Here is a 20,992-nt window from a genome sequence, read left to right on the forward strand (position 1 = left end):
GGTTCAAAACAAGACAACTAAAGAAAAGAAAGCCTATGAGATTGAGATAAGGGCTTATTCTGCTATGACAATGACATTAGCAGAAAATATTTTCCACCAAGTCAGCAGTATTAAAGTATGTGCTTCTTTGTTTCAAAATCTGAAAATGAGAAGTATGGGAAATATAAAGGATATCAAGAAATCTACACTGAAGTTTCAGTTTAGAAACTTTTATCTCTTTAAGGGGGAGACAGTGACTAAAATGTTGACAAGATTTTTTCATTTAATTGCTGAATTGAACAATTTCTCTATGCTTCCTAATGAGAGTGTTAGATTGATACCTTGAATAATACACTATGTTCTACATAATCCACTTATTTGCTACTACTTAAGAAATGGCTTTTTCAAGAATGATGATCTTACTACAATGGAATTTTTGCAGAAGATGGAGGAAAGATAGTATGATTTGAAATGTCAAAATTCTTCAAAAGAAAATCAAGATCCAACTCTATATGGGGGAACACTTCCTTTGAGTAGTACATCTGTTCAAGTCACTGCATTTTACTCGCAGACTAACCAAGAGATTCCACAAGGTGTTGAATCTAGTCCTAATGTATCTTTCATCTCAACTGGATGTGGTTCTTCTTCTGGTATAATTCCTCAAACTTCACAACCACCAACTGTGAACATGAAGGAGGCTGAGCAACAATTTGTCTTCATGTGTGTTTTCATGACATCATATGAATAATTGTTGAGTAGCAAGATTACTCTAAGTGATTTAACCGATGAAGATTATGATTAGATTGATCCGGATGATCTTAAATTGATGGATCTAAAATGGAGTATGGTAATGATCATGAGGAAGGTTAAAAGGTTTACGCAAAGGATGGGAAAAGACTTGCCTGCCATGAACAAGAGAACTTGCTTTGATAAGTTGAAAGTCAACTGCTATAATTGCCAATAGTTTGGTCATTTCACCAAGGAATTTGACAAGCCGAAGAAGGAAAATTCTGGACCTCGGACTCAATATAGAAGTTCTAACAAGAAGTATAATAACTTTGAGTCTAAGGAGAAGCCAAAAAGAGCTTTATCAGTCAAACCAGGAGTGTCACTAGCTTTGGTTACTCATGAAGAAATTGATTGGTCTCACAGGTTGTTGGGTAATACCTCTAATCAAGAATCTGGCATTGTTTGAGAAAATTGAGAAATTTGAAGATGCAAGGGGTGATAAGCTTATAGACGAGAGTGATAAATCAAAACAGATTCAGACGATTCAAGTGTAGAACAACAAGGAACTTTTTCTTGTGTGGCAAAAATAGAAGATGTTAGTTCTAACTCTTCTAAATTTGTTTCAGTTGAATCTGATAATGTGAGTTCATCTGTTGTTAATGAACTAGAGTGTGTTCATTGTGGTGAATTTTAGTCTAAACTTGATTCATTACGTCACCACAACGATCAACTTATTTGTGACTTGACAATTATCTATGATAACTACCGCCAAGTAGTTGAGATAGAGGAAAAACCAAAAGAAAATATTAAAGCTTTGTCGATTAGTAATCATGAATTCAAAGCAGAGATTTCTGTAAAGTTAATCATGATTGAGAATCAATTTCAAGAAATTCTAAAACTAAAAACCAATGTCACTAAACTTGAAAATGTGATACTAGACTTGAAAAATAAACTTGGTAAATTTAGGGATTCTTCTTTTCTATTAAATGAAATCATTGAGTTAAACAATAATAAACAAAAGAATGGCAAAGCAAGATTAGGATTTGTAGCAATTCCTCCTCCTTTCCATAATGATTATACGAGTATTCCAAACACATGAGATCTTAAGAAAATTAATATTGAAGGTCCATTGGTTGTTGATCCTCCTATGACTGAGAATAAAGTAATCAATGAGAAGAAATCTAAACCTATAAAACTTGTAAGTGAAAAATCAATTCCAATATCTCAAATTCATAGCAATGTCGTTTTAACTGAAAATGATTGTGATGGTTTAGTTTAAGAAGTTTATGAACCACTTGTGATTCATAAATATAATAATATTTCTCATGAAAATCATATTCTTTGTGAACTACATATTTTGAAGAAACTATTTATGGTCCAAAATTTCCTTGTGAGAAAGAAAAATCATCAGAGAAGCCCGTGATTTCTGATGAGGATATGATGAAATTTATTAATCTAGTTAAGAGTTGTAAAGTATCAAGATGTCAGGTTTATAAATTAAAAAGGGTTAATAAAGTGTTTAATGAAAAAGATTCCCTTTGAGTTTAGTTAAACCTGAACTGATAGAGAGGGAGTTTCAAGATGAAACATCAAGCTTGACAGAACTGGAAAAAGCCTTTGAAAATTCAAAACTGGTTAACAAGTCACAAGTAAAATATAAACCAAATTTGATAAAACCAATAAAATTTGTAAAATCATCTAGGTTGGATACACTTCCAAGTGTTACAAATTGTTCCAATATAGATTTTTATAAAAATAAAAAGGCAAACAACATGGCAAGTTCAAGTTCTAATGTAAAGGTTGTATCTTTTCAACCTGAGGTTTCACACATACCTGTTGTTTGTGGATACAAAAATGTGTTTCTCGTGTGGTGAATGCGGGCATGTTGCAAAACATTGTGGATCTAAGTTGAGATCAAATGAGAAACCCTTAAACAATGAACAAGTTCCTTTGGTTAAAAGTATCTTGAAAAGACAGCATTCACATGTCAATGTTGATGATTCAGATTAATGTTTCATGATGTTAACCCTAGGAAGGTGGTTCGAGCTAACTTTCAAGAATTAAATGTTAAATGCAAAGCGGTTGAGCTTGTTAAATCGATTTGTAAAAATGTGGATTCGGGTGTGATTCGTGATGAGTATCTTAAATGAAAGTAAAAGTAACATTTGACTTATTGTCAAGTTCATCAATCACACCAAAATAACATAAAAGAGAATCAAGTGAAAGTAAGGTTCATGTGGATGTTCTTCCAACAAGGAAACTCGAGATTAAATTATATCGAAAGGAAACAAAGGTTGAGCCCAAGACTGAGGCATAGGCTGCCTTTTTGAACTAATCATCTTCTTGATTATGCAGAGTTCATCCAAGATTATTTTAGAAGACAAATGGATCATGGAAGTGGATGCTCTCAACACATCACCAGCAATCTTAATCTCCTTTCAAAAGTAAAGGTTTTTCAAGGGGGTTATGTTGCATTTGCGGGAAATCATGGTGGATTGATTACCAAGGAGGGAGAGGTCTCGAATTGTAGAATGACGTTCAAAAAACTAAATTATTGTGACAATGTGGATCATAATCTGTTGAAATGTTTCACAGATTTGTGATAAAAAAAAGTACACCACTTTGTTCACTAATAAGGAATGTGTTATTCTTCAACCGAGATTCGTTATTGCTGAATAAATGGATGTCCTGCGATCACCTGGATCAGATGATATTTATGTGCTTTATATGGCTTCTAATGTAACGTATTCGTCAACATCAACATGTTTCGTCTCAAAAGCTACTGAAAAGGACACGACCCTTTGGCACAGGCGGATGGGTCATATCCATTTTCGTAAGATGAATCATTTGACGACAAATAATTTGTTGGATGGTGTTTCGTTGAAAAAAATTAAAAAGACCGATCATTGTGTTGCGTGCACGAAACTGAAATTGAAGAAGAAATCGCACCCGTTGAAACATATCAACTCCATTGTTACTCCTTAGGAACATCTTCACATGGATTTATTTGGTCCTGTGAACCGCCTAAGTATTGGAGGGGATCTTTACTGTCTAGTCATTATTGAGGATTATTCAAGATTCTCGTGGTGTTATTTATGAGCCCAAAGGATCAAACACCAGTTCTTGTGCAAAATTTGATCACCAAGATCGAATCGCTTCATAAACATAAAGTGAGACGTATCCTAAGTGATAATGGCACGGAGTTTAAGAATAGTATGCTTGACTTATTCTGTATTCAAAAAGGTATTCATCATGAATACAGTTGTTTGTATGTGCCACAACAGAATGGTGTTGCTAAGAGGAAGAATAGGACCTTGATTAAGGCGGCTAGAATAATGTTGGCGGATTCTAAGCTTCCCTTCAATTTTGGAACGAGGCTGTGTGATGTGTGCCTTATTCAGGAATCTAAATCTATGAAACTCACAACAAAGCTTTAATTTTAAGACGGATTATCCTAATAATGCCACACACAACCGGAAAGTGTACCGATCGTAAGTAATATAGATTAAAGAAGTCCGAGTATCGAACAAAAGGACACGTGAAAATGCTTTTGATTACTAAACCTTAGACAAGACCTTCCTAAAAATAATATTTTGATTGAATTTATTATTAAAAACTACTTCACTTAAATTACTTTAAACTAACTTAAGTAATTAAAATTAACGGACTGGACTAGCTGACAAAACTTTCCAAACATAGAAAACTTAACAACCCTTAACTGATACGTTGGAGAAAACGTCTATCTAGGTAAGAATCAAATTGACAGCTCAACAATCAAATGGATTGAATGATCTCATGACATCGGTATCTAAAGATGACACACCTAAGGCTCGCTCAAGTTAGCTAGATCACCTCTCGGTCTCACTAACAAACCTTAAATGCACTTAATAGGTTAGGAAAACAAACCGGAAAACGATTACTAAGATGTTATAATGTCGACTCTCCTCTCGGACTCACCGACACTGAACCCTAATGGATATGAATACTACATAACCTACGATAGAGGAACATAGATCAACTAGTCGTTCAAAGCCCCAAACCCGACAAGAACCGAACTCGCTCTCGCTCAATTCTAATCCTAGCATGCAAAGGCGATGAGACAACCCTAACTTCTTATCTTTCAATCCTACCTGCTGATTTTTATCAGATAACTCACATAAGAAAACCCTACGGTTGTACATACCGCAAACAAACCCTAAACACAAAGACTAGATTCAAACATGCAGAAATCAATCAAAACACAATCAATCAATCAAAGCATGATGTTTATGAAGTAATATTAATAAAATCCTAGCAACTAAACACAACCTAATTCATACATAAATCAAACTTTACAATAGAAATTCAAGTCTTTTGATAAAAAAACTCATATAACTTATCAAACTTGAACAATTATCATCAAACCTAGGTAGAACTAACAAGATTAGCCAAGCATATTAAATGGACATCAACATATACTTACAAAAATATTCGTATTAATCATCCAAACCATAAGCAAGCTCATTCAATAATCAAGTATACACAAACACAACTTAATCCATAACTCAATTGCAAAAGAAATCAACTTTATGATAAAAAAAAAACAAGACAATTATGAAACTTAAATCGAACCAAAGTATATGAGGATGAAGTATAATGTTCTTGTCTATCCGTTTGATGCTTAAACACTTGATTACATCTTCTAACTTGGCTGCAAACTCTCTTGATCTTCTTTGAAGCTGTTGGCCGATCTCTACTCTTCATAGAAGTTAGGATTTTATTTTTTTTCTTCTTGTCTTGAAGCTGCTGCTGATTTCGGCCAGAATAGGGCTGATTAGGGTTTGTAATCCTTTTTTTATTATATAATAATCATGCATAGGATCAGACAAATGGACATGGGTCGGGCCTTTGACTTGGTTCTTCAATAATAGTGCACTAGGGGCCTCTAAGTCTCTTTCAAAGCTCAGTTTCTTTCTCTTTAAACCCGTAACCTACAAAATACATATTTAGGTAAGATCTTGCTAAAACAAGTTAAAAACATTAAGAATTAGATAAATAAGCGATTAAAAAATGATCATTAGTGCGGAAAACTAACGTGTCTTATAACACATAAAATATCCCCACACTTAAGACTTTTTCGTCCCTGAAAAAGAAGTACTCACATGATCATAACCGATAGATAGTAGCAACTCAACTCTTGATTCTTTTAATATTCCAAAACATTATCAAAACATTAACTGAGATTGCCAGTATGTTGGTCCACTTTAAACCCATGCTCTTTCCATACACAACGAGACAAATAATACGTGATGGTTTCTTTAAAGTTTATATGAACTAGTGGAAGCAAAAATTAATAATAATATTTTCTTTCTTTCATTTCTTTTGCTTGGTTTTACCGACCCGGAACCACCCCAAGTTGACTTAAACCTCATATCCATCTGATCAAAACATAATTTAACATTTAAGCAAAACTGAGATGATCAAGAATATTGTTTATCCATCTAAATTTAAGCATTAAGGTCTACTAGGAAGCCACATAGATACTCAATTAAGTACAATTAAGAACTAACTAGCTAGTGTTCCCCACTACATGGCATACCCCTGTTATCAGGAAGCACCCCAGGACCATCACCATCTGTGAGTATACATGAATTCATATGTCAGTTTACATATGACATGAGCCTTGTTGTAACATCCTGATTTTGATAAGATTAATAAAATAAATTTCGTTTATTTTATAGTGTGTCGTTATCGGTTTAGAAAAATAAACTATAAGATGATGGGCTTGGACTTTAGAAGATGGAATAAGATATGGAATGGGCCTTAGGTATGGGCTTAAGGGAGTATAAATACCCCTTAAACCCTAATCCTTTCCATTTTTATCCATCTCTAAACCATAGCCTACTCCATAAAAAAAAACACAAACACTATCCTATAACCCGAGCCAAGATCCGAAGGTGAAAACCCAAGCTTGTTCTTGCTAGAACGTCGTGACGAACCAAAACAACATCAAGACTAGACCAAGTTCGTAAACCGACTTGTTTAAGGTACATTTATATCGAGAAATTGTTTGTTAAGGTCCGGTCTATATCTAGAAATATAGAATCTGTGTTTAAATGGTAAAAACGATTTTACCCGATGCATCAAACCTTACTAGAATCCGTTAACATTTGATGGTTTAATTGTTTGATTAACTAGTCGTATGTATATATGGGTAAATCGCACCCTTTAAAACTTAATATTAATATGATTAATGGATTGGGGTTTGTTGGCTCTAGGATTCCAAGTTCATTGATACATAAATCATGATGTTTTGTTAAGGATTGAAGGTTTAATTGCAGATATGGTATATGTTGACCAGTTTGTGTTCATATCGATTTTGACTTTGAACTCTGAGTTAAAGTATGGCAAAGATTGATGCAATTCGTTATGTCCAGATAACGAATTAGTTCATCAGTTCGTTGTGTCAAGATAACGAATTAGCTCACCCAGTTCGTTACGTCAACATAACGAATTAGGCTAACGAACTAGGATAGCGAACCAGATAACGAATCAGGTGATTCGTTACTCGCTAATTCGATATGATTAAGATAAGGAATCAAGTCATGTTCAGATAACGAATTGGAATGATGAATCAGATGATGATAAGGTAACGAATCAGGATAACGAATCAAGGAAGATTACATAACGAATCAGAGGCAATTCGCTATAACGAATGAGTTAATGAATTAGAAAATAATTTATAACTCTTGGACCCTGCTAGGGGCTGCCACCGCTAGAACCCCGCTTCCAGGGGCTCTACCCCCACACCCCAGTTTGTTGAGGATTATAACTAAACTAGAAATTCGATATGAGTAGTGATAGTTAATTGATACATGTAATTATTATACAGTTAGCCGTGCACAGCTCAAGAAAGGAATAACCATTAACGGTGAACGTAACCGAGTTCAGGTGAGTTTCTAGCCCCATTTCCTTATCATGTTTTCGGGGCTGTGTGCATACTCGATGTGATAGTTAATCCACTTACCTCAAATGGTAAGTGTATGCCATGTATGGTTTATATGATTATGTATATCTTGAATGTGAGTGAAAGCTTTTCGGTACGTGAACGATCTTCGGATATTACACGTATTGATAAGGGAGGTATGTATATAATGGATGAATGTGTATGATAGATATATGTACAACATATGAATATGTATGAATGATTAAAGAATTTATATGTATGTTACGATTATGTAAGGACAGAATGTACGAAAATGAAGAAGTAAGGGATCAGACCCTAGTAATATCTCAGATAGAGAAGAAAGGGATCAGACCCTAATAATATCTGAGATAGAGAAGTAATGATGGATCAGACCCTACTAATATCTGAGATAGACAAGAAAGGGATCAGACCCTAATAATATCTAAAATAGACAAAGGAAAGAGGGATCAGACCCTAATAATATCTGAGATAGAATAGGAAGGGATCAGACCCTAATAATATCTGAGATAGAAAGGACAGTAATTATATAGTATGAAAGTAATAAAGTATGAATGTTTATATATACTTATGTAATGAATGTAAACCAGTAAAGTAATTTTATGTTTCTTCGGATGCATAATTGAAGGTAAGTATATGAGGTGTATAATGTATGATTAACTAGAACTCACTCAGCGTAGCTGACTTTTAGTATGCACGCAGGTGAGTAGAATGAGGCAGCTGGCTTGAGCGGGGACACATAGCAGAAGAATAAGAGTCTGGCATCTGAAGACTCATGATGCTTTATATTTAATGTTTTAATTTTGAAAGACAAGAATGTTTTAAGATAAGTTATGGATTAATATGTAATGTTTTATATTCGGGGCAAAGTTTTAATTAACTCCAATATTTAGAACTGTGTTTATGAGTAAATCCAACGTCCAAAGTAGGGCACCGTTAACGGGGCCTTACAAGTTGGTATCAGAGCATAGTTCGAGAGATTTAAGCATCCTACATGCTTAGACTCGAACAGAGAATGGGATTTAAGTAAGAAAAGAAAGAAGATGCCAGTTCAAGATAGCCATGTGTCACTCAAGCATGCTCACTAAAGGTAAAGTGCATGGTTAAATAATGAATGTTAATGTTAGCTTAACTGCTAAAGAAAGGATGTGTGTACGTTAGGGATAAGAATTCTTGATTGTTTGTTTGATTAACTGTTTAAGAGTAGAATTAGCACAAATACACTCATAAAGGGAAGTGTATAGGACACCAAAAGTAACGTGATCAGCTAATCACATTCGGCCACTGTTATTACCTGTTAACCGTACTATCCTTGTACTAAATGGTTCCTTGAGTGATGACGTTTGTGTTTTCCCTTCCTGAATACGATGGCTAGATCTAGGGCAGTTGTTGGAGCAGGAGGCCGCACTGGACGTCGTGGAAGGCCTCATCGTGTTCGACAGCCTTCGGTAGAAACAACTTCCAACACCGGAGGTGAAGGAAGCTCAGCTGGGCGAAACCCCAACAACAACGAAGGGTTTCAACTTGACCCTGCAATCAGCTATTGTTTAAGCTGTAGCCACTGCTGTGAAGAACTTGAATCCTGAAGGGTCTGCTGGAGGCCGTGAAAGAACCGCTGAAAGGGCGGGAGGAGATGGTAAGAAAATGATGAAATGGAGAGGGAGGCCTCGAGTGTGGTTAAATCTGTGAAAGTTGATGATAGGAGGAGAGGCCGGGGTGGGTGCAACTACAAGTCATTTAAAGGTTGTGGCCCGCCGAAGATGACTGGTTTCGGAGACGCAATCGCTACTCTCCAATGGATAACCACTATGGACAAGATTATCCGCATTAGCGAGTGCGTCCCGATCAAGCTGTGGGATATGCCACTCAATCATTTGGTGATGAGACAATGTATTGGTGGGAATCGATTGAGACAAGGAAGAGTCCAGAGGTGATCAAGGCAATGAAGTGGGAGGATCTGAAAGAGTTGGTAATGAAGAGGTTCTGTGATGACGCAGAAGTTGAGAGGGCGGAGATGAAGTTCCTGAACTTGAAAGCTGGGACGATGACACATCGTGAGTATACTACAGAGTTCAACCAAATGTCTAGGTTGGTTCCCGATATCGTTAACACTGAGGCTAAAAGGATCAAGTGCTACGTGAGGGGATTGCCACAGAAGGTCCGCACATTATTCAGGGTGAATAAACCTGCTACTTTCGACTCTGCTGTCAAACTAGCATAGATGGTTTTTGAAGACCTGGTTGCGGATGATGTTGTGGTGGAAGATGAGAAGAAAGATAAGAAGTGGGTCGCTCCTGTTAACGGAACGATACTCAAATGTGGAACCCTAAGAACAAGCAGCCGAGATTTTGGGAGAAGAGGTCGTGTAAGACCTGCGGGAAGATGCACGGTGGGGAGTGAAAGTGGGGTAAAGGATCTGATGTGTGTCATAAGTGTGGTAAGGCTCACGGTGGAGAATGCAGGCTTGGGTTGAATGCATGTTATAAGTGTATATCCGCTTCCATATTATTTGATTTAGGTGTGAACAAGAGTTTCGTAGCCACGTCATTTAGTAAAATAGCTCAAATGAAATGTTCCCGAGTGTCTGCAACCTTTATAGTAGAAACTGCTAGTGACACTTCGGTTAAAATAATGAGGATGGTTAAGGACTGTAAGATAGAGTTAGAGGGACATGAGTTCCCTGTTACTTTGTATATTATGACCTTAGGAGGGTTCGATGTGGTTTTGGGGATGGATTGACTGTCTTAGTATGAAGCTCAGATAGTGTGTAAGAGTAGGATAATAAGGTTAAAGTCCTTGGATGGTAGTGCGGTGAAGGGTTACGGTGATAAGGAAAGTTCTGGGCTTAATGCCATTTCAATGATAAAAGTCGAGGGTTTGTTAAGGCGAGGGTGCAGTGCCTACCTGGCGTATGTTGTCAACGCTACGGCTGAGACAAAAGAAATGAAAGATGTTCCTATCTGGCGCACCGGTGTTGTTTGTGAAGAAGATGGATGGAAGTATGAGAATGTGCATAGACTTTCGCGAGTTGAACAAGCTTACGATAAAGAATAGGTACCCTTTGCCAAGGATTGATGATCTGTTTGACCAACTACAAGGTTCAAGTTGGTTCTCACGAATAGATCTCAAATCAGGCTGTCATCAGCTAAAGGTGAAAGAGGCAGACATCCCTAAAACGGCGTTTCAGACGCGGTATTGACACTACGAGTTCCTCATGATGTCATTCGGTCTAACGAATGCTCCCGCAGCATTTATGGACATGATGAATAGGGTGTGTCGGCCGATGTTGGACAAGTCAGTTATTCTCTTCATTGATGATATATTGATTTATTCAAGGAATGAGACTGATCATGCCAAGCATCTGAGAGAAGTATTGGAGACTCTGAAGAAAGAGAATTTGTATGCTAAGTTTTCGAAATATGCGTTCTGGTGGCGAGAAGTGAAATTTCTAGGTCATGTTATTAATCCTGAAGGGATTACGCTGGTCCCAGCTAAGATTGAAGCGATAAGAAATTGGAAGACTCCACATAATCCGACCGATATACGAAGCTTCTTAGGTTAGCTGGCTACTATAGGAAAATCATCGAAGGTTTCTCCAAGATAGCCGCACCGTTAACCGGTATGACCCAAAAGTCGGTAGTATTCTGTTGGGGAAAGTTCCAAGAAGAAGCTTTTGATGAATTAAAGAAAAGACTCACGCAAACTCCAATCTTTGCTTTACCCGATGGTGACAAGAATTTGGTTGTTTGTTCTGATGCTTCGCATCGTGGGTTAGGTTGTGTAATGCAATGAGGAAGAGTGATAGCTTACGCGTCTAGACTGTTGAAAGTCCATGAGAGTACTTATCCAACGCATGATTTAGAGCTAGCAGCAGTAGTGCATTCTCTCAAGATATGGAGGCATTATTTGTACGGTACTAAGTGTACTATTTACATAGATCATAAGAGTTTAAAGTACTTCTTCGAGCAGAACGAATTGAACATGAGACAGAGAAGATGGTTGGAGTTGATTAAGGATTACGACTGCGACATTGAGTACTATCCTGGTAAAGCTAATGTGGTCGCTGACGCGCGAAGTCGTAAGAATGAGGAAGTCATTGCAACAGTGAAGTCATATCAGTTGATCATGAATCCAAGTCTATTTGAAGAAATCATCAAAGTGAAGTTAGAGGTACTGGTAGATGAAGGGTTAGTGAAGAAAGAAAGGACTTTTAGTCAGCAAGACGAGTTGATGGAAAACACTCATGGTGTTGAGACTAGGTTCGACCGTATGTGGATTTCGCGTCATGGAAATCTTAGAGGTCGAATCTTAGACGAAGCTCATAAGTTGAGGTATTCAATATATCCGGGATCTAACAAAATGTACCTAGATTTGAAAAGAGACTACTGGTGGCCAGGAATGAAAAATGATGTGGTGGATTACGTTAGTAAGTGCTTAACCTATTTGCAAGTCAAAACCGAACATCAGAAGCCTTATGGAAAAATGCAGCCGCTTGAAATACCTGAATGGAAATGGGAACACATCACCATGGATTTCATAACCAAGCTACCTCGTACAGCTAGGCATCATGATACCATCTGGGTGATCGTGGACCGTTTAACCAATAGTGCTCACTTTCTACCTATACGAGAGGATATCTCGTCAGAAACGTTAACAAGTTTGTTTATCAAAGAGGTTGTGTCTAAGCATGGAGTACCGTTATCGATCGTGTCTGATAGAGATACTCGGTTTACCTCGAGGTTTTGGAAGAAGTTCCATGAAGCTATGGGAACGAGATTGAACATCAATACGGCATATCATCCTCAAACAGATGGACAGTCTGAAAGGATGATCCAAACCCTTGAGGATATTCTACGTGCTTGTGTTTTAGACTTTGGAGGAAATTGGGATGATCATCTACATCTGGCAGAGTTCTCATATAACAACAGCTACCATTCAAGTATTAGTATCCCACCGTTTGAGATGCTTTATGGTTGACGATGCAGAACCCCGGTGTGTTGGGGAGAGATTGGTCAGAAAGAGATAGGAAGTTTAGAAGTTGTTCAAGAAACCTCTTCAAAGTTCGATCAGATCAAAGCAAGAATGAAAGCTGCTCAAAACAGACAGAATTCGTATGCTGAAAAGCGGCAACGACCGATTGAGTTTAACATTGTGACAATGTGATGCTCAAGGTCTCGCCTTGGAAAGGGATCATTCATTTTAGAAAGAGGGGAAAGTTGAGTCCGAGGTACATTGGACCGTTTAAGATTTTAGATCGTGTGGGAGAAGTGGCTTATAAGCTGGATTTGCCAAAAGAGTTAGGAGGAATTCATTCAACCATCCATGTTTCTCATATGAGGAAATGTCTGGCGGATGACGCGTCTCATGTGCCATCAATGAACATTGAGGTTCATGAACAGTTGAATTACATCGACCAACCGATCAATATAGTTTACCGCAAGGAGAAGCAACTTTGTCACAAGGTTATACCTTTAGTGAATGTGATATGGAAGCATCGCAAGGGTTCAGATGCTACTTGGGAAGCTGAGGATGAGATGCGCAAGTTTTACCCGAGTTTGTTTATGTAATAGTTAGGTTTCGGAGACGAAACCTCTTTAAGGAGGGAAGACTTGTAACATACTGATTTTGATAAGATTAATAAAATATATTTCGTTTATTTTATAGTGTGCCGTTATCGGTTTAGATAAATAAACTATAAGATGATGGGCTTGGACTTTAGAAGATGGAATAAGAAATGGAATGGGCCTTAGGTCCATGGGCTTAAGGGAGTATAAATACCCTTTAAACCCTAATCCTTTCCATTTTTATCAATCTCGACACCATAGCCCACACCATCAAAAACACACACAAACACTATCCTATAACCCGAGCCAAGATCCGAATGAGAAAACCCGTGCTTGTTGGTGCTAGAACGCCGTGACGAACCAAAACAACATCAAGACTAGACCGTGTTCGTAAACCGACTCGTTTAAGGTATGTTTATATCGAGAACTTGTTCGTTTAGGTCCGGTCTATATCTAGAAATCTTAGATCTATGATTAAATGGTGAAAACGAACACGATGCATCAAACCTTACTGGAATTCGTTAACATTGATGGTTTAAATGTTTGATTAACGAGCCGTATGTATATATGGGTAAATCTCACCCTTTAAAACTTAATATTCGGATGACTAATGGATTGGGGTTTGTTGGCACTAGGATTCCGAGTTCATTGTTACCTAAATCATGATGTTTCGTTAAGGATTGAAGGTTTAATTGCAGATCTGGTATATGTTGACCAGTTTATGTTCATGTCGATTTTTGACTTTGACCTCTGAGTAAAATTCTAGATAAGATTGATGCAATTCGTTATGTCCAGATAACGAATTAGTTCATCAGTTCGTTATGTCAAGATAACGAATTAGCTCACCAAGTTCGTTACGTCAAGATAACGAATTAGGCTAACGAACTAGGATAGCGAACCAGATAACGAATCAGGTGATTCATTACTCGCTAATTCGTTATGATTAAGATAACGAATCAAGTCATGTTCAGATGACTATTTGGAATGACGAATCAGATGATGATAAGGTGACGAATAAGGATAACGAATTAAGGAAGATTGCATAACGAATCAGAGGCAATTCGCTATAACGAATGAGTTAACGAATTAAAAAATAATTTATAATCCTAATGGATAATGTGTTAAGACATTTAACCCCAGCCAGGGGCTCTGCCCCTTGGACCCTGCTAGGGGCTGCCGCACTTAGAACCCCGCTGCCAGGGGCTCTGCCCCCGGACCCCCGTTCGTTGAGGGTTATAAGTAAACTATAAATACGATATGAGTAGTGATAGTTAATTGATACATGTAATTATTATATAGTTAGCCGTGCACAGCTCAAGAAAGGAATAACCATTAACGGTGAACGTAACCGAGTTTAAGTGAGTTTCTAGCCCCATTTCCTTGTTATGTTTTCGGGGCTGTGTGCATATTCGATGTGATAGTTAATACACTTACCTTAAATGGTAAGTGTATGCCATGAATGGTTTATTTGATTATGTATATCTTGAATGTGAGTGAAAGCTTGTCGGTACGTGAATGATATTCGGATATTGCATGTATTGATAAGGGAGGTATTTATATAATGGATGAATGTGTATGACAGATATATGTACAACATATGAATATGTATGAATGATTAAAGAATTGATATGTATGTTACGGGTATGTAAGGACAGAATATACGAAGATGAAGAAGTAAGGGATGAGATCCTAATAATATCTCAGATAGAGAAGAGGGGGATCAGACCCTAATAATATCTGAGATAGAGAAGTAAAGAAGGATCAGACTGAGATAGACAAGAAAGGGATCGGACCCTAAGAATATCTGGGATAGACAAAGGAAAGAGGGATCAGACCCTAATAATATCTGAGATAGAATATGAAGGGATTAGACCCTAATAATATCTGAGATAGAAAGGACAGTAATTATATAGTATGAAAGTGATAAAGTATGAATGTTTATATATACTTATGTAATGAACGTAAACCAGTAAAGTAATAATTATGAATCTTCGGATGCATAATTGAAGGTAAGTATATGTGTTGTATTATGTATGATTAACTAGAACTCACTCAGTGTAGCTGACTTTTAGTATGCACGTAGGTGAGTAGAATGAGGCAGCTGGCTTGAGTGGGGACACATGGAAGAAGAATAAGAGTCTTGCATCTGAAGACTCATGATGTTTTATATTTAATGTTTTAATTTTGAAAGACAAGAATGTTTTAAGACAAGTTATAGATTAGTATGTAATGTTTTATAGTCCGCGCAAAGTTTTAATTAACTCTGATATTTAGAACTGTGTTCATGTGTAAATCCAACGTCCAAAGTAGGGCACCGGTAACGGGGCCTTACACTTGTGGTCCGTTTCTTAATGGTAATAGGACGCGAGCAAGGAGACCTCATATGGCTAACAATGTGGTTTGATCAAGTCAGTAATGTAGTTGTACTATAAAGCAGGAGTGATCAAGTTTTATGATTTATGAATTGGCAATAAATTGTGGGTTATCTATTTTTAGCTTATTTAAATATTCACAAATCCACTTAGACGATGTGAATACCCAGATGATATACCATATACCGACCCGTAGTCTCCGAACTCTGAAGCATCCCATCAATACATGATTTAAGGTTATTAAACCATACACCTATGAAGTGTCTACCACTAAAACTAGAAGTATGTTTTTTTATGGTTATATCATGGGCTGACTCGTATACCCTAACGTTAAACCTACCTAAGCATCGTATTTTAGCATTCACATTTTCATAAAAATTTAGCAATCAATTTAGACATGAGGCTTGAGTATGGCCTAGGCTTTCATCCCATAATTATTTTAACGCTCCCACTAAAGTTCAAGAAAATTAAGATTTTATTAAAGTCAAACATGTACTATCTATACCAACTAAAGAGCCGAGCTTACCGAAACATCCCAAATTATATGCCCTGATTTTAAAACTCATTTTTCTTTTAAGAATTCAAGAGTGATAATGATCGGTAGTTAATGTCATTTCTTGTTTAATGGATGAAATAACTTCTTTATAGCAGGAGGATAGACTCTTTCATAGCTCATCCGTTGCACGATCTCTACAACAGCCTTGGTTGAATATTTTATAGGGTAATTAGGTTGATCACCAAACAATAGTATTTCATGTATAATGGCTTCAGAGATATTCACTGGACTCTTCTGGATTGTTGAATCAATGGTAACTACTCCCCCGGCACCTCGTTGATGGATTGAGGCATAGTTCCAGAAATATGTCACTATCCTCTTGCAAATGACATGATTTTCTCGTAATGCGTGAGAAATTCTGCATGTTTTCAGTCCCACAATCATAGACTTGAATTCCTTGTGAGCTGGAGGGGTATCAAACAGACATCCAACAATATTGTGCATATCAACATACTTGAGAGGTGCTTGATCAGTCATGACTGCAATAAACGAATCGAGTTAGATAGTTATTAACTTATGTTCATGATCAATCATCTTTTATATTTGATTTCTTTTAAGATTGAAAACATAATGGTATTATAAGTACCAAAACTAGAAATAACGAAACTATAAACCCATTTTAGAATTCTAGTTCAAATAACCAATAACTTAATGAGTTTTCTGTCCAAATAAACGTTTTTGTTCAATTAAAGGAGATTTCGGTCAAATATATGAGTTCTCTATTGAATAATAGTCCTTGACAGCCGAGAACCATGGGTTCTCGGTTAACTCATGAGTTCTTGGTCAAACTTAACTGAGAACCCTTGAGATTTCTGTCAATCTCAAGGGTTCTCTGGTTAACAATGAGCTTTCGGTTAACCAAACTTGAGAACCCAAAAGCCCCGAGATCAACGATCTCAGGCAAAAGAAACCCCTTTGTCGTCGTCTTGAGTATTGTGTCATCTTCCCAAATACATAAAATCCTCCATTAACACAGAACCCACAACTTCTTAAAAAGCTCATAATACAACACAATCATACACTTTAATCACATTCACACAATCAATATTTCAGACTCAAAACATCCCAATTAAACCAAAACATTCATTAATGACCGGAGATGTTCAACATTGACCCGAGAACAGATCCTGAAAATAGGTTCATTTACCTTTAATATTAATTGAAAGCAATTCAGTTGATGGAAGATGATAATTATGAAGGCAAGTATGAATATTTAAGATCAAGAGAGAATATAATTCTCATTTGAGTTTTTCTGATAATAATACACTCAGAGAGATATAAATTGCCTTTTAAACTTCAAATCTTTAATTTGGGCCGGGAATCAATGGATCCCAGTTTTCATCTGGACCAGATCTTATGGGCCCAAAACCCAACAAAACATACCAGGCCCCCATGGGCCGAGAACACAATTAAAAACACCAAGCCTGATTGAGATTTGATCAAACGATACCTTCACGCATTTGTTTCGACAAAAGTAAATATAAGGTGAAACCAAAGACGCAAAATAAAATAAACATGAATATTTAAAAAATAAAATAAACATAAAACCAAAATGAAAATTAGTTTTACCACCCGGCTTTCAGTAGTTCTAACATATTGCGGGATCAAATTTCAGTTTTGTCATACGAGCAAATTTTATGAAAAGATCCTAACACAGAATCTTATTGACTAAGATGCTTTCACAATGATTCATTTTCAGCATTATTATGACACAGAGAGCAGGTGGATAGCATGTATTTAGATACTTAGTATGATTTTCATTGCATCAATGATATGCATTAGGTTCAATTAGGCATAAAGCTTAAATGGACATCGCTTATAGACCTATGATGCCTCTTATATCTTCTCAAAGCTTTAGTAGAAGATGATTTCTTTGGGCGAGCCATGTTTGGGAGTATGATCTCATTTTTAAAGAGACCAAAGATTCACTATGCGATATCTACATATCTGCCTGTATACTTTAGTATTATTCGACCGTTTTGGGATATTGCTAAATATATTTAGGGAGAGAATCACCTTGTTGTGGAAGTTCAAGGAAAGAAGATTATTGTTAATGCAGAGGTGATTCGTGAAGTATTGAGGTTTCCGAATACAGTTGATGATAGGTGTGAGTTTGATAAGGTATTGATCAAGGGGTTGTTCAGATGATTAAAGTATAAAGGTGACCTGGACAAATCACTGTACATCAAGGCAAATCTGTGTGAACATTATAAGTACTTACTACATGTATTTATTCATTGTCTTGGTGGAAGGAAATGTGGCTTTGATGAGTGAGAATAGTGCTACAATCGGCGTTTGTTGCTCTAGTGTTGAACAATTCATTTAATTTCTCAGAGATGGTATTTTATCATTTTAATGAGAAGTTCACTACAAAGAAGAGCAAGTTTCGGATGTATCCTCGCTTCCTACAGTTGATTATTAACCATCTAAAGCCAAATCTCGTAAAAGACCCTGAAGTATCTGAAGATTTGTTGGTACTTGAGCTTATGAACGAAGACATGATGAAATGAGTTAGAACTTATCGTGGTCAGACTAGAAAAAGCCAATGTTAAAGTGGTTTATTGGACATGTGGCTCGTGCTGATTATGTAGCTCCACCTGATGATCGTTGGATCCATGACGATTTGGATTCCGAACATGAAGGTGGTGAAAGTGGGAACAACGATGATGGTGGTGATGATCAAGGAGGTGATGGTGATCAGGGTGCTGAAGAGAAAGCACGTAAAAGTATAGCGAAGGGAAAGGTTGTTGCTATGGATAACCCTGCGAAGAAAAGAACCCATAGAGGTTCTAGTGTTTAGATACAAGATCCATAATTACTTGTTCCAAGGGTTGTGGTGTCTCCTAATATATCTACTGTATCCTAGAGCCGGTGGTGGATTTGATAAGCATCCATGTGGTACTTCTACATCTGTTAGTTATAAATTTAACAGCTTTCCCAACCCTTTCGTCAAGTTTCTCTTTTGTCTCATTCTTTTGTTCAGCCTTAAATACACACTCAAATCCAAATGACAAAACACCCAATTTCAACCGAGGATCTAGTATAGAAGCAAAGTAGAGGATGTAATTAAAACCTTTGTTATATGTCCCCCAATATTTTTCAAACTTCTCCTCCATTGCTTCAGCCATAAGTTTAAAATGCATATCTACATCTATCATTTCTATTATATGATTGTAGATATCCATCATTTCAGAATAAAACATGTTAACAGTCACATGTTTTGTAGTTGAAGCGTAAATGGTTTTATCCTTAAACAATTTTAATAACTTTCTTAACTTCTCGCATAAATCCTATCAGTAACTTTAGGAACACCATCACCCAAATCATTTCTATAATTTGGGTGTGCCAAATCAAACGCGTTAAATGCCTTCTCAAATTTTTCTGCCCTGTCCAACATCTCCTATGTGGAGTTCCATCTGGTAGGCATATCTAAGCATAACAGTGCTTTACTCTCAATCTTTTCTGCCTTAACACATTTTTTAAACGCGTCTAGTCTTTTAGGAGAATGTCGGATATATCGAATTGCGTTTCTTATCCTATCAATAGGGAGGGCTCCATCGCGTAACCCATCTTTCACAATGAGGTTGATATTGTGCGCCATACATCGGACTTGCACATATCTCCCGTCGCCTAATAGGTTATCTAACCTACCTTTTACAAACTCAATCGCCGTATTATTTGCGGACGCATTATCCAGTGTAATGGTTAAGATGTCATCAATTTCCCATTCTTTTAGACACTGAATGAGTGCCCTCCCTATGTCTTCTCCTTTATGGCTAGTGATATCCTTAAAGTTTATTATCCTCTTATGCAACACCCAGTTGTCATCAATAAAGTGAGCCATGACACTCATATAGCTGACATTCTGAATTGACGTCCATGTGTCGATGGTTAGACACACCTTCCTTTTACTATTTGCAAAAAAAGACTTTAGCTTGGCCTTTTCCTCTAAGTATATATTACCAGAGTTCCTTGCAACGGTGGTCCTACTGGGTACCTTCAAATTTGGATTAAATGTTTGCAACAACCTTCTAAACCCCATACGCTCCACAAATGAAAATGGGAGCTCGTCGAGAATCACCACCTCAGTTATAGCCTTGTTTCATGCTTCAACACAAAATTTCCAACTCTTGACTTCAACACCACCACCCTCAACATCATCATTCTTCTTAAGGTATATGTTTTTTTGATTTTTTTGGTAATCCGGGTGTTTTTCACATCTCTTTGAGTGTCAACTCAATGCCAATGTGCCATTTACAATCGGGTCTGCCGCCAAGTCAGTCGAGCAAAACTTGCATCTTGCCCTTTTCCCATCTTCATCTTCAAACTTGTCAAAATCAAGCCATACAAGAGATCCTTTGGCCTTCTTAGAAGTTTCTGAATTTTTGGAAGCTTTCGTGTTCTTGGAAGTAGACGTTTTAGGTTTTTTTTTTTTTTTTTTTTGCATTTTCTGTGATAACAACAGGTGGTGATTTCCTTTTATCTCCTCCGTGAGAATCATCGTTTGATAAATTCTGAATATTTTGTGACTCCATCTGTTGATTAATTATGAACAAAAACACCAAAGTTAAAAAATATTTTTTAAAATTATTATAAGTATTAACTAGCAAGTTTCTAAATGCTAACCAAATATATTTTAACTAACAACTATATCATGCTTTGTTTACCCCTAAAACTAGCAGGTTAACAACTTTAAGTGATCATTAAAGTGGTTATATTTTTAATTATTAACTTATTAGCGTTTCATTATTAACGACTTGTTATTGCTTTATTCGTGTATCAATAACATCAAAAGACAAAAGCACTAAAGTTAAAAACTTAAAACTTC

Source organism: Bidens hawaiensis, unplaced genomic scaffold (assembly GCF_021521415.1).
Source record: "Bidens hawaiensis isolate Kalapana, Puna unplaced genomic scaffold, B.hawaiensis_p1.1 tig00025788_1, whole genome shotgun sequence".
NCBI lineage: Eukaryota > Viridiplantae > Streptophyta > Magnoliopsida > Asterales > Asteraceae > Bidens > Bidens hawaiensis.